The sequence below is a fragment of the Protobothrops mucrosquamatus genome, unplaced genomic scaffold (assembly GCF_001527695.2).
Source record: "Protobothrops mucrosquamatus isolate PMUCROS unplaced genomic scaffold, P.Mucros_1.0 scaffold886, whole genome shotgun sequence".
NCBI classification, from domain to species: Eukaryota; Metazoa; Chordata; class Lepidosauria; order Squamata; family Viperidae; genus Protobothrops; species Protobothrops mucrosquamatus.
The window spans coordinates 333,188-344,580 of record NW_015387140.1 but is presented as its reverse complement, the minus strand read 5'-3'; the positions used below and the strand labels follow the sequence as shown (position 1 = coordinate 344,580).

Below are 11,393 nucleotides of genomic sequence, written 5' to 3'. Positions count from 1 at the left end.
GTGCAAAGTGCTACAATCGCGCGGTTACCAGAGGGGTGGGGTTGCAAAGAGGCCGATTAGCCCAGGCGGAAAAATGTGTGTGCTGAAAAATGCCCCCTCGGCTTATACGCGAGTCACCATTTTTTCCCAATTCTTTGTGGCAAAATAGGTCCCTCGGCTTATAGTCGGGTCGACTTATACTCGGGTATATACGGTAATTGAAAGTGAGCAGATTAAAGTGCTGTGGACCTTCCGACTGATAAGGTCTTGGTTTAAATTAAGTCTTCACATCAGACTTAATTGTGGTTGAAAAGAAGAAAGTGTGGATAATTGTTATGGCAATACCAGGTGATAGTAAAATACAGGTAGTCCTTGACTTACGGCCACAATTGAGCCCAAAATTTCTGTTGCCAACAAGACAGTTATTAAGTGAGTTGCACCCCATTTTATGACCTTCTTTGCCACAGCTGCTAAAGTGAATCATTGCAGCTGTTAAGTGAATCATGCTCACTTTCCTCATTGACTTTGCTTGGAGGAAACCAGATGGGAAGGTTACAAATGGCAATCATACACTCCCAAGACACTGCGACTGTCATAAATACATGCCAGTTGCCAAGTGCCCAAATTTTGATAATGTGACTGTGGGGAGGTTGCAACGGTCATAAGTGTGAAAACTGGACATAAGTCACTTTTTTCAGTGCCGCTTTAACTTTAAACAGTCACTAAGTAAATGGTTGTAAATTGAGGACTATCTGTAGAAGACAAAGAACTGGAGAAGTGTCAAAATCTGAAAATCGAAGTTGAAAAATTATAGCATAAACCAACCATGGTGGTCCCAGTGGTTACCAGCACACAGGGTGTCGTACCAAAAAATCTTGGATGGCGCTTAGAAAATCTAAGCATTAACAAAATTGTCATCAATCAATTACAAAAAGCCACACTGCTTGGATCCAAACATATACTGTGGTAATATATTACAGCATCCTAGATTCTTGAGAAGAACTCAATATGTATGAAAGCCAAAATCAGTGAAAGAATTGGCAGCTGTGATTTCACATTGTTATGGTATAATAATAATATTGTAACATGCAACAAAAAATATCTGAAAATTAATATATTAAGACAAAAGTTAAGTTTGATATAAAAAGGAATGAATGATTGAAAGTTATGATAAAAAATTAGAGAAGTTGATTAATTTGTGTGCTTAAATTGTGTACTTTGTGTACTTATAGGAAAATGAATGGAGAAATATTAAGACATGCAAATATTGTTAGAAAAGTACAAGGTGACATGCAATCTCCTGCAAAGAATAAATGCTAAAAGGAAAAAACATGTGATGTAAGGCAAGTAGAGTATTGCTCAGTGCAAACTTTGAAAGGGTAAAATATTAAAATGATGCCTATGACTCCATTATTTTCTCAGATTTTGTGGCATAAGCAAAGGTAATGAAAAATATCTAGAACAAACAAGTTTTTAAAATGACACTTTAAAATTTTGTCACTTCTGACACTCAATTCTAAAGGAAACTGTCTCAAAATTTCCTGACTTAACATCTAAATTAAAAGTATGCTGAAAAATAAACTTGAATAAATAATAATAATAATAATAATAATAATAATAGTAATGGTAATAGTAATAATAATAATTTTATTGTCACTTTGAAAGTACACCAATCGGCATACATCAAAATGAAATTTCGTTGCACACAGCTCTCAAAGGGTCACTACCTCATACACTCCATGTTCGTGGCCAGCTCAAGTTACAGATCTTCCATTTTAGTTTCTAGGGAGCGAACGATGGCAAACAGGGCAGATGGAAACGGAGTTCCAAGTGGATTAGCCCTCAAAGTAGCTTGTAGTCCTGCATGACAACCTCGCCTCCTTTTCTTTTTCTGATCTTGTCTCTTCCACCTTTTCCTTAAAGAGGCCTCACTCCTTTTCGCCCCTGGAGAACGCTGCCGTCGCTACCAACTCCTCCAAAAGCCTCTCTCCCATCCTCTGGGCCTGCCGACAGCCCCATCCAGTTCCCTCGCTCCACAAGCTCCAGGACCTCTCCTCCTCTGCCTCCCCTGGAAACAGCCCTTATTTACAGCTGAATTATAATTTCCAATATTTCTCATCATTGGCCATGCTGATCTGAGCTTCCAAAAGATGTAATTGCCTAAGATTTAACAAACCACCATTGATCTTCTATTGTGAGGTCACTCCAAGATTCTATAAACAAGTTAAAGTCATTTCAATGGATAAAAATGTTGTTTTATTATTGCTTTTTCTGATACCAAAAATAATTAAAATATGGGCATTCTCTGTAACAGCTATTACTCCTTACATACTACTGTCATAAGTCTGCCAAAACATAAGGAAATTTGCTAGTTTTTTAAAGTGAGCAGATTGCAAAACTTATTCTTTGAGAAAGCCCTAAAAATCTCAGCTAGAAAAAAAATAATGTTGAGATATTAGATGAGAAGACCTTTACTCAGACATTTTATATGTCAAAAGTATAATACTCTAGATAGCAAAGTATTAGCTGCTTCAGCACCTGGTACAATCAAACGAAAAAAATGTTAGGGTTGTAAAAGTCCTCAAAAGAGGTGCTCCAGAAAGTAAAGAAGAATGTCAAAGCATCTCTTTCTGAACTGCTGAAGCAGCCATTTCAGAAGCATATTCATATAGTTACTTCAGATGTTGTCCATGGCATTCTCTCCATGTCACAACCAGCAAAACATTGTAACTGTCCATTCACACATGGGAAAACAACCATGAGTACCTTCTGAAGTAACTACACAAGCCTGGGAAAAGATGCAGGTGCTTTAGGAAATTGAAAAGGATACTTCATATGAATCCCAGCAGCTTCAATGAGGATTTGCAAGTTCCTAAATATTTTAATCATATCTTTTTGAGCTCAGAACTATCCATGCTAATCACTAGGCAAAGAAATTATCATTCCTGCATGGAAGAGTCTGTTATCAGTCACCTGAATGTTTGTCTACGGTTTGAAATAAAATATACACAAGTAAAAAATAAAACACAACAAAAGATGCTTGAAAATTATTTGAAATGTATGGCTGACTATAGCTACAAGCATGTTTTGTATAACAATTCTCTTGCACTCTTTATGCATGTGGTAACTAAATATTGATTTAATTTATGAACTTTGTATCATTACACTCTAAAAATTAGTATTTGTCTTTAACTTAAATTTATGTCAGTTCTACTTCCATGGGATGTTTTTCAGCTTACTTCTGCTAAAAAAGATATGGATGTGCTCCTATGATTTTACCTACATCCTTCACTTTTGTCAATTTTGTTATGCTGCAACCTGATTCTACAGTTGTTGAAATTCATTTTTTTCTCATTAATGTACACTCAGTACCCTATAATGACAAAGTGAAAACAGAATTTTAGAAATGTCTGTAAATGTATTAAAAAGAAAAAAACCTGAAATATCACATTGGCATAACTATTCAGACCCTTCACTCAGTATTTTGTTGAACCACTTTTGGCAGCAATTACAGCCTCAAGTCTTTTTGGGTATGACATGACAAGCTTTGAATACCTGGATTTGGGGCTTTTCTGCATTCTTCCTTGCAAATCCTCTCAAGCTCAGTCAGGTTGAATGGCAACCATCAGTGGACAGCCATTTTCAGCTCCTTCAGAGACCTTCAATAGGGTTCAAGTCAGGGCTCTGGTTGGGCCACTCTAGGACATTCACAGAGTTGTCTCTAAGCCACTCCTGTGTTGTCTTGGCCGTATGCTTAGGACTGTTGTCATGTTGGAGAGTGAACCTTTGGCCCAGTCTGAGGTCCTGAATGCTGTAGAACACGTTTTCATTGAGGATATCCCTGTACTTTGCTCCATTCAGCTTTCCTTCAACCCTGACCAGTCTCCCAGTCCTTGCTGCTGAAAAACACCCACACAGCATGATGCTGCCACCACTATCCGTCACTGTTGGGAATATATTGGGCAGGTGATGAGTGGTGCTTGGTTTCCTCCAGACATAACGTTTAGAACTGAGGCCAAACAGTTCGATCTTGGTTTCATCAGACCAGAGAATCTTGTTCCTCACAGTCTGAAAGTCCTTCAGGTGCTTTTTTGCAAACATCAAGCGGGCTTTCATGTGTTTTGCACTGAGGAAAGGCTTCTGTCTAGCCACTCTACATAAAGCCCAGATTGGTGGAGGGCTGCAGTGATGCTTGTCCTTCTGGAACTCTGTCCCATCTCCACAAAGGATCTCTGAAGCTCAGTCAGAGCGACCATTGGCTTCTTGATCACCTCTCTTATTAAGGCCATTCTCCCCTATTACTCAGTTTGACCAGGAAACTACCTCTTAGAAGTGTCCTGGTTGTGCCAAACTCCTTCCGTTTGAGAATTATGGAGGCCACTGTGCTCTTAGGAACCTTCAGTGCAGCAGAAACTTTATTGCAGCTTCCCCCAGATCTGTGCCTTGCAATAATCCTGTCTCTGAGCTCTGCAGGCAGTTCCTTTGACCTCATGGCTTTTGCTCTGCTACAATATGCATTGTCAGCTGTGAGCCTTCTATAGAGAGGTGTGTGCCTTTCCAAATCATGTCCAATCAATTTAATTTACCACAGGTGGACTCAAATCAAGGTATAGAAATATCAGCAACGATCAAGAGAAATAGCGGGCACTGGAGCTAAATCTCAAGTGTTGTTGCAAAAGGTCTGGATACTTATGCCAATGTTTTATTTTAGTTTTTTTCTTTTTAAGATCTTTTATTTATTAAAAAAATTGACAAAAGCGAAGGGGGTCTTAATGCACTGTATAATCAAATCTTGGCTATAATCAAATTTTAAGAGCTGGAGCAATTTTCCAAAAAATAATCCAAGGCATATTTGACCATGAAAATGGCCATCAAAATTATTTTCAAGAAAGCATCTATTAAATCTTTTTCATCCTATGTACAATTTTTTTGATATGCATGCCTCCTTTAAGGCAATCCACTTCTAAAGCATTTTCTGGATACTAATTGGGCAATGTAGTTTTTTACTCAAAAGCCTAACAATTAAAGTTTAAGATATCTTTGTAGAGAGCTCTGTATAAAGTGTATTGCAGAAGTTTATTCTGCCCAGATGCCAACTATTGGGAGGACCACAAATGGCACACTAACCATAGCTGATTCAATTTGATGAATTTCTTACTGGCAATTTTAGTTTTTCGTGGATACAGTGCAATGGCTCTTATTCAGTCTTTCCTTAAATAAGATATTGATATACAGAGATACAGATTTATTAACTCACATGAAATCAGAGCTAGGTATTATTTAGCATAATGATAGCATATCATCCCAAATCACTGGATGACCTGAAAGATTGCACAATGTTCTGAAATATTATGGGAGATAAAATACAGGCCTACTTTATATATCAAAATAGTGTCAAAATACAGAGTAATAGTCCCTTAGCACCACCTTGTGGAAACAACGATCCCAGGTTCAAATGCAACTATTAAATGAATTCCCCAATTCCCATAAGCCACATATCAAGAGGAACCCTACACCTCAAGAGTTATGAATAGTCTACCTTTTCCAAGTTGATGGCGGCATTTAGCATTATGTGACATTCCAAGGATAAGAGTGAAAGAGTAAAGTGGACAAGATCAGAACAAAGTCAAACAAACCACAAGTTAAACATTTGTGGATAAACAAACATTCTTCAACTGGCAATTGTCTAACCTGTATTTCAGAAAAATCTGGAAGAAAGGTATTACTGTCTTAGCAGATAGCATACTTTTGCCATCATTACCTAACAAACTCAAGTTGTCTGAATCAGTTATTAAGTTTTAGGATACATCTTGTGTACATGTATTTATTAAAATATACATTTCTTTTGTCATCATTTTAAAAGTTAAGTGGATAGATTTAAAGCTATTTTTGAACGTTAAGTTTATCTATAATCATAAATGTCAAGTACATGCAATCTGGGATATTTTTAAACTTTTTTTAATTGCTAATTCTTCCAAAAGAACTTGTTTAAGCTAATGGTAAAGCACTGGGCTAGAAGTGAAGGGAATTGAGTTCTAGTCCTGCTTTAGGATAGAACCTCTCTTAGTTCTCGGAAGGCAATGGCAAGCTACTTACAAAAATGTTGCTTAGAAAACTGTCCATAAAATCACCAGGTGTCAACTAACTTGGGCATAAATATACAGATGAAAAAAGCACCTTCTTTAAATAGGTGTTTCCTAATACTCTGCCATAAAATTTTAGAATTATTTGCCAATTAATTTTGGAAGCATGTGTAGAATGAGGTTCTGGGATATAGTTAGTTTATCTTCAAAATAAGTGATGATATCAAACTCAATTTTCTATACTGAAAAGTTTTTTAAAAAATAATAAAATTGTACTCTCCCTAACTTTTCTCATTATAGGTCCACTATCAAGAAACTATAACAGTTTTAAAAAGTCAGTTGGAAATAACCTAGACAATTGGTAGTATCTAAAATGTCTGGAGTTAAAAGGCCGATGGCCATCTTAAAAGGCAGGTAACTTAGAAATAAATATGCAAAAGTTATTAACCTACTGGAAACTAACACAAGGCTAAAAGGAACCTCCTGAATATGCAAGCTATTTATTCACTGGCTTTCAAGTATTAGCCCAGGGGTAACTTCTGTTCACCTTTGGTTACTAGCAGAAGCTGGAATCGCTGTAGTGAATATTAGCCCTTCACCAAGAATTCAAATGAACAATGCTGAAAAAGAAATTCCTTAAAGTTCTACCACTTAAATCTTGATAATAGAGACCAAAGTGGCCCCCCCCCCGATGTCTTTCAATTCAAAGCCAAATTATTGTACCTTTTAGAGAAAACAAATGTTAAAATCATAGTATTATGTCCTTACAGCTTTAAGGAAGACAATAAGACAAAAAAAAAGACATGCCTTGCAACATCTGTATACATGGCTGCTTAGAATGTAAATTTTATAAACCATTTCAGAAAGTTTTAAGGTTCAGATTTTGTAATTCAGTTTCATTCTTTCTGTTTTCAGAAAGTAAGACTGTAAGTAAGAACCAGATATATTCAATTCAGGTTCAATAACCATAATTTATGAGCTGAAAACAAGGAAATAGTTTAGTAACATACATGGTTTCAGAAAGTTGAGAAAAACGTAAAGAACTCAGCTGGCTGAGAAAAAAAACTGGTGGAATATTAAAAAATGTTAAAAGAGCACACAAACTAAATTTATTTTTGTTTTATTTCTATGTTTTTGCCTCTGTCTCCTAAGACTTTTAATTAATTTCAGTTTTAAGTTTCATATGTATGTGTATGTGAAGTATGTATTTTATGGAAGACTAATGAATACTTCTTTGAGTCCCAGAAACATCAGAAACAAAAACAGACAAACACTAACCATAGTGCTGATTTTACAAATGTGCCAAAATTTACCAAGAAATTAGAATTTTTTTAGCCTGATCTCCTGAAATTAGAACTGTTTCTAGTAAGTTTTGCAAGTGAAACAAAGGGGAAAAAGTTATTTACCTGGTGAACCTGAATTTCTACTTTCAGAGCCTCCTGTAGAGTCTGCAACTCCATTCTCTGCCTTCTCCACTTTCTTGAGCTGTTGAGGTTACCAAATCCCCACACCTTCCAGACACTTCTTTTAATGAAAAGAAAAACCTTGCTCTTTACAGTATTCCTATAAAAAGTGTTTTAATAAAAGAAAAGGAAAAAAATCATAAAGTCCTATTCATACAACTAGTCATGAGATTAAGACACACAAGCATATAATCCTATTTTTTATCTCAAGACTTTCAACAGCTTTGCAACATAATTGTTCTACAAAACACAACAAAGAGCTATGCACTTATCTGAATACTGTCCTAAGTTTGATGTAATGTATTTCATAATAAATGTCCATAAAACTGAAAATATATATTCCTAAAATCTTCTATTCAAACAAATGACAAATACTAAATATTCATTATTAATATTATTAAGCAAAATAACTTTATATTAAATGAAAATAAGATAATACTGAGAAACTAAACCACTACTTCTAATAATTAATTTAAAAAAGATCTGTAACATTTTATTTTCAGAGCCATTCTAATAGCCATAAAACAGTGGTTCTCAACCTTTTTAATGCCACGACCCCAACCGGTCGTAAGTCGAGGACTAAACCGGTCGTAAGTCGAGGACTACCCAACTGGTCGTAAGTCGAGGACTTTCCCTGCCTGGGAGCGCCGCGCATGCGGGGTTCCGCCCCCTGCGCCGGCCGAGGCGTAGCTGGCAAGCGGCAGAGACGGAGCAGGCCGACCACCAGCTGGCCCAGCCCAAGGGAGGTAAGGCACCCGCCGGAAAAGGGAAAAAAAATGGCAGACAAAAAAATGGTGGACAGCCTTGCTTGGCGACCCCCGTGAAATGGTCGATCGACCCCAAATGGGGTCCCGACCCACAGGTTGAGAACCACTGCCATAAAATAACTACTAAAAACTACAATTAAATAATTCTGAATCTAGATCTTTTTTGCCAACTTTTCAAGTGTGATATGCCAAGTTTATACTGGTGCTTTAAGATCCCCTTCTGAGAACATTATGTTCTGTAATAAATATTTCACACAATATATTTTATTTAATTGATGTCAGCTAAAAAGTTAACATTCTAAATTCATTTGTGTAGAAACTGCAAAACAGTAAAGCAGCTTACCAACTTTGCTAAACAAGTATCCTCTTCAGCTCTCTAGTCCCCCTACAAAAGAGAGAGAGGAATTAATCCATTAATAATATATCTAATACTTTTAAATAAAAATACAATTAGGAGACAACTGTCCAAAATATCATTTATGAAATTATGATAATATATATTAAGTAAAGAGAGGAAGGAAACTTAGAATTGGAAGAAAGTTCGCGAAGTACCTTTGAGAACTTTGCTATACCAGAACAGGGGTAAAATTCTTTTTCCAAATGGACAAGTATTTTAAATAGAATTCAATCCTTATTATTCCCTTTTGCCTACTGAAAACACCTAAAAGCAAAACCAAACGCCAAACCAGAATGAATTAATGAATTAAGTATTTGTGGGACTGACTGTCATTTGCATTTTCAGCTACCAGAGTAGTATCAATAGTATAGTGACAGTTATTGACCTTTCTTTCTCCGATTTTAAAACCATCCACGTCTTCTTCCAACCCCGCTATCCTCTATATATATCCATCACACTGGTTGACTGGGGCCAGCCTTGTCTTACTACTTCCTGACCTGGAGACAACACAGTCATCCAGACTGTGGCTTCTTATCCTGTATATAGCTTTTGCACAAGTATAATGAGATATTTTGGAATTCCCATTTTCCTAAGCATATTCTACAGCTTGATATGGTCAACAAAGTCAAAGTGTTTCTATAATCAATGAAATAAATATAGACTTCTTTTCAGTATTCTTTGGCTTTCTTGATTATCCAGAATGCATCAGCAAGCCTGGGCCCTGCTAGGGGTTATATGCAGTTTGACCAACACCCCACTTGCTGTAATTTTAGCCAAGATCTAAGCAATTAATAAAGGTATTTAGTTTTTTGTGAGGCTTACAATTTAAATTCTGGGCCTATTTTGAATAGCCAACACTCCAGAAGACAGGCTTAAGATACAGAAGGATCTTGACAGACTTGAACATTGGGCACTATCTAACAAAATTAAATTCAATGGTGAAAAAAGTAAGGCTCTACATTTAGGCAAGAAAAAACAAATGTATAGGTATAGTATAGGGGGTACCTTGCTCAATAGTAATAACTGTGAGCGGAATCTCGGAGCCCTAGTTGAAAATCACTTAAATATGAGCCAGCAGTGTGCTGCAGCTGTCAAAAAACCCAACACAGTGCTAGGCTGCATTAATAGAGGGATAGAATCAAGATCACGTGAAGTGTTAATACCACTTTACAATGCCTTGGTAAGGCCACACTTGGAATATCGCGTCCAGTTTTGGTCACCACGATGTAAAAAAAGATGTTGAAACTCTAGAAAGAGTACAGAGAAGAGCAACAAAGATGATTAGGGGACTGGAGGCTAAAACATATAAGGAACGGTTGCTGGAATTGGGTATGTCTAGTTTAACGAAGAGAAGGACGAGAGGGGACATGATAGCAGTGTTCCAATATCTCAGGGGCTGCCATAAAGAAGAGGGAGTCAACCTATTCTCCAAAGCACCTGAAGGCAGGACAAGAAGCAATGGATGGAAACTAATCAAGGAGAGAAGCAATCTAGAACTAAGGCGAAACTTCCTGACAGTTAGAACAATTAATCAGTGGAACAACCTGCCTCCAGAAGCGGTGAATGCTCCAACACTGGAAGTTTTTAAGAAGAGCCTGGATACCCATTTGTCTGAAATGATATAGGGTTTCCTGCCTGAGCTGGGGGTTGGACTAGATGACCTCCAAGGTCCCTTCCAACTTATTATTGTTGTTGTTGTTGTTGCTGCTGCTGCTACTACTACTACTATTAGTATTACTATTAAACAATGAATAATAACCACCTAAACAGTTCTAGGAAACTTATTTTTCCCCTTTATTCCTTAACATCTTTTTGCAATTGAAGTTTGAAATTCTACACCCTTGTAACTCAGATTTCGAAAACATTAGTACAAATATGAAAAGTAACAAAACATCAAACCGGGAAATATTTCAAAAGCTAAATTTTTAATTGAAATTCAATAAATGACATTACACATATATCTAAAGATGGATTATATCATCACTATCCAATTCTATGCTAGAAGATTAAATTGTGCAAATTTGCTTGTCATATTTTCAAATTACAAAAACATAACAAAATTTCTGAATTAAGTTAGACTGAAAAACAAATCCAGCTTTCAAGAGTCACATAACCCTGCACAATTTATGATCTTATCCTGATTCCACATTCACACTAAATTATCATCTTAGTACACACTCACACTAAATTATCTTAATACACACAAAAATGTAGAGTGAAATTTAATAACTTCATATATTATATTTCCTATTAGAAAGCCCCAATAAATATGTTACAGTATTAAATTATTTATAAAGCATATTGCTTCAAAATACAGGTAATCACTTACAAATTAAAAAAGTAAAATTTAATTTCATACTGTAACCCATGAAATGAAGAATATATACAAGTTATTTAACAGATGAAAGGTAGAGGCTGTATATAGGAATAAAGTATTCCATAATTATGGAGGGAGGGGACATAAAAAAGGAATTGAATGCCTAATATCTTCAAAGTGCTTACTATTTCTTCAAGCAATTTCTGTTATTTCTGAGCTTTAGGGAGCCACAGGAATAAACAAATACAACTTCTATCTCTTTTAATACCTTTTATAGTATTTAATTTAATAAAAAATATAGCATAATTTCTCTTAAATGTGATATATGTATTCTGATTCTAAATTCTCATAATAAATTAACAATAAATAAATAAATCTAAATACTAT

General features: G+C 35.9%; 1 long non-coding RNA gene across 1 annotated transcript in view; it reads right to left on the bottom strand.

Moving 5' to 3' along the window:
* LOC107290409 overlaps positions 1–11,393 on the bottom strand; it is a 65,204-nt gene that overhangs the window by 7,864 nt on the left and 45,947 nt on the right. Inside the window, exons 2-3 of the long non-coding RNA XR_001548950.1 lie at positions 8,636–8,677; positions 7,469–7,625 (exon numbers count right to left, since the gene is read on the bottom strand). This is a non-coding gene — a long non-coding RNA (uncharacterized LOC107290409). The remainder of the gene's footprint in view (positions 1–7,468; positions 7,626–8,635; positions 8,678–11,393) is intronic.